General features: G+C 38.7%; 1 long non-coding RNA gene across 1 annotated transcript; it reads left to right on the forward strand.

Annotated features, from left to right (window-relative positions):
* The first annotated feature begins 258 nt into the window (after window positions 1-258).
* On the forward strand, window positions 259-2,419 carry LOC147982248 (uncharacterized). Its single transcript, XR_015600018.1, has 3 exons — window positions 259-605; window positions 690-771; window positions 856-2,419. It is a non-coding gene; the product is annotated as an uncharacterized LOC147982248 (long non-coding RNA).
* Window positions 2,420-4,068: the final 1,649 nt, after the last annotated feature.

Consider the following 4,068-nt stretch of genomic DNA (forward strand, 5'->3'; position numbering starts at 1 on the left):
ATTTATATAAAGTGTAGTTCACCGAATTCTGTTAACACATTATTTGGGACATTTAGATATATTAAAACTGAGCACCCTCCCAGCTCTCTCAACACTCCCAGCCATCACTCTCGACAACCGTCCGTTTTCCCAATTTGAATGTGCCTGGCCGTTCGATGCTCTGCTACGTGGGCCAGTGGTCGAGGGGATGCTGCTCCCGTAACAGTTTTCAAGCAACCTAGTTAATTGGGTCCCGGTAGAGCGTAGGAGGCCCATTTAGCCATGTCCATTCGCAGTTCACGTTTCCGTCCAATGGTATTCCTCCCATGAGTCCCCTCCCCTCCCTAACCTATCTTCACACCAGGCTGCGCGTCAATCATCCAGCATCTCTTTGGATGGATCTGGAAGTGATCGGGGTTGGGACTAAGCCGAGGGAAAATAATGCGGCGATGGGAAAGATGTGAATAAGGCAGTGTCGTGCTAGATCAACAATGCGAAGAACAACATGCATCGCAGGTATGGGGTGGAAGGTATGTGTGGAGCCGCGATGCAAGGATTTCTGCTACCTATTGTATCATCGCTGGACTCGATCTTTCAATTCTGCTTCCAACCAGGATGACTCAAAGGTTTGGTAGCCTTTCTCGATTCGCCACCACAATTTGTTTCTCCAATCTAATCAGTTTGGATCCGTTCTTCTTTTTTTGCTTCAGCGCCTGCTCATCTTCCCCTTTTAACCCTAGACGTTGCAAGAAATGGAAGCGACAACAATTAGATTATAGGCTGGGTCACCAGGTAAATCTCATTCTTCATAATCAAGTGTTATACATAATTACCTCTTATATCGTTCTTATGCTGTTAGTTAACACGACTCTGCAGGGACACCATTTGTATATTATACTCTACCAAGTGTAGCAAACACATGTATATCACAAGCTATGATACGAGGATACCTAAGATGTTTGCACTACTAATCTATTAAGCATTTTGCGGTGAATTACTTTTCTATCTGAAATCCTTTTATTTTTTGTCAAATAGACTATGAACTCACACATGTTGTTTAATCACTGAACATTAATCCATATTGACGTTAACCCCTTCTATTAAAAAAGTGAATGACAATATGCAAGCTATTGATGAGGATTTGACCTTACGATGCATTAAGGCAAAGGATCTTGATTTTACATTTTTTTATTCCTCCCCGTGCTATTTATATATTTTTATTCTAGCGGCTTCCCCATCTAGGTAGGAGCTCACACCTCATTAGTTTTTGGAATTAGCATATTTCCATAGCTTCGTACAAAAGCATGGTAAATTTTATGATAGAATATAACGTAGTAATTTTTGGAAAAGTATATGGCGAAATTGATTAATTTTTCATCTGTCCAAGTTTGCAAACACATGTTCGGTTATTGTTTCTTTAAACTTCTGAGGGTTATGATTTTTTTTATCATGCTATATACACATGCAAGGGAGAAGTTTTGTTATTTAGTAAAGGATGTCAAGGTGGACCCTGAACTCTGAAACTTGGGTCAAACAACATTACATTTTTTGATATTTCTTATTATCGAACGAAAGCTAAGCTTTCAAGCCGTAGCTGAGAGGTGTTCATTATGCACTTCCATGATTTGAGGCTTCGTGGTCGCATTGATTCTGTTATTTGAAACTCTATATGGTTTATATAGATTGGCCTTTTTTGGTTTGATGATCTGTTGTCATGCCATCCTTTGTGGTCAGGTATTTTTCATTTAAAACTGAAATATCATGGTTCTTGCCTTGTGGAGGAGTTAATGCCATTACTTTGAATAGTGAGGATATCTATAGAATTGGGCAATCAAAGTTTCTCATCATACTGTGGGTAGCATTTGTGTCCTATTTCCATAGGTTCAAGTTGTTATTGGCAGGAGCAGGAACATAACTGTTCTTAGCGGGCTGGCCAAAAGGTGTAATTTTTGTGCCACCAATTTGTTCAGTTTTCCTTGTCCTGCACTTATTGGTTTCACCTCAAAAGCTTCTACATGTTTGCAAGGAAGTAGTAACACCTTGCAACAGGACTTACTTAAATAGGAATAAGAGTCGGCAGAGCAACTAGAATATGCAGAGCAACTGCTAGCCAAAACGCCAAGATCTTAAATTTACATGAGGGAAATGAAAGTGCCATATGATCTTTTTCATGATCACTTTAGGTATGGCTCACTTACAAAAACTATGCAGGTTTCTCTTGATTAATGTGATGGTCATTTATTTTAGAAACCTTGCATGTCTTGTGGCTAAATGTTGAAAGGTACCATAATTTATTATGGGCATGTATAAACAATAGCATGATAGTGGACCTCTGTTTTATTTCCCAGCTTGAATAATTCAGCAAGGATGTTTCATAGCCATACAAGATTTCTAAATCTTGATACTAGGTACGTATGGTAGGTGATCCTCTATTACGAATATTAACATAAATTCTACTCCCTCTATAAAGAAATATAAGAGCGTAGTGATCTAAACGCTCTTATATTTCTTTATGGAGGGAGTATTCGAGTAGCGATGCTACTGTTTAGCTGCATCAGTATACTCTATTATCGCTTACATTATGATGTTGCTTTATGGTGAACAACTTTAATTTATTTGCATTTCGCACTACTTGAGTTAGAATTTCATAACAACCTACTACCACTTGATTGAGCGCTTTGGGGATGATTTTTAGTTTCTTCCCTCAAGAAAACTTTCCTTATTGTAGATCATATGAAATTCTTCAACCAGAGAAGATCTCCTCAACGAGTTAAATTACATTATCAGCGATCTATGTTGACACAACAAAGACGTATTCAAAGAACTACATTGAAAGTAATTTGAGACAACAAAGACATACTCAAGGAAAGCAATGAATGGTCAAAGAAAAATGTTATTGTATTTCAACAGTCTCTATGAAAACACTAAAATTGTTCATCTCTATTCTATGAGTAAGTTTGACATGTTTTTTGACAAATGATTCTTTTGACCGTCTAGATCTTAGTTATGTATTTTTATGGACTTCGGTTAGTCCATGGTGTTTTAATGCACTATATGTGTATTAGTGTATGCCCAAATGCAAATGTTGTCGAATTGTATGAACGCAGATTGCCAGTAGGAGAAATTTATTCCTCTGTTGTAACCTCTATTTACATTTCTGAACTATAGGGGGATGAGAAGTAATAATTGCACTACATTCCAATTCTGCCTTACGGTTTTAATGTATTTGTCAAATTTCTTTCACTACAATGCAAAAAGTTATTAAAAATTCTATCACAATAGACGGGCGCAGCTATGCGCGCCATCATTGATCTAGTGGAACCTATGGCACGTAGAAGGCCCATGGATCCTACGGTCCACAGGAGGCCCATGGTTACAACAGCCCGTGTGTTGCCATGGTTATTGTGGCCTAGTTACCAAAATTAGGTTATTGTGGCCACTAAAAAAATGCGGAAAAATAACTACAGTGACTACAAGCAAACAACTAAACAAGACAATAAGGAAATAAATAAGCAAGCAACTAACGCCAGGCTATTACGGCTATTACACATATTACATTCACTGGGCATCAAAGTTCGCCAACAGTGCAAATATAGGGAACAAAGCAGCATATTACATACACTGGCCATCTAAATTGGCCACCAGTACAAATAAATGCGGCAGCAAAACAAGTCCATAATTGAAACAACTTCAGAAGTGCTCAAGAAACGTTATCCTAGGTATCCACCATGCTGGCAATAAGCTTAGCAAGCTTATTAGCTTTGTCCTGTTTGGCGCTAAAATCTTCCAATGCTTGTTGTTGCACCAGAAAGTATGCATCTGAATGCTCGAGGGACTTCTGCAGTCCTTCGGCTTCTTGTCGTAGCACAGCTGATCGATGTCTTTCAGCTTGTAGTTGAGACTCAAGAAACCGAACTGATTCAGATAGTGAGTTTGAATAGCTTGTGCCAGTGGTAGTGGCCAGTACCTCGAACACTAAACCAAGACATGACCTTGGGGTTGTCTCACTGTCTTCAAGATAGTTTTCCTTAGCTGTTTTATCAGCTTTATTGGAGACCAACAAGGATGTCTCACTGTCCTGAACCTTAT

Source organism: Triticum urartu, chromosome 3A (assembly GCF_056163025.1).
Source record: "Triticum urartu cultivar PI428250 chromosome 3A, HENAU_Tu73, whole genome shotgun sequence".
NCBI classification, from domain to species: Eukaryota; Viridiplantae; Streptophyta; class Magnoliopsida; order Poales; family Poaceae; genus Triticum; species Triticum urartu.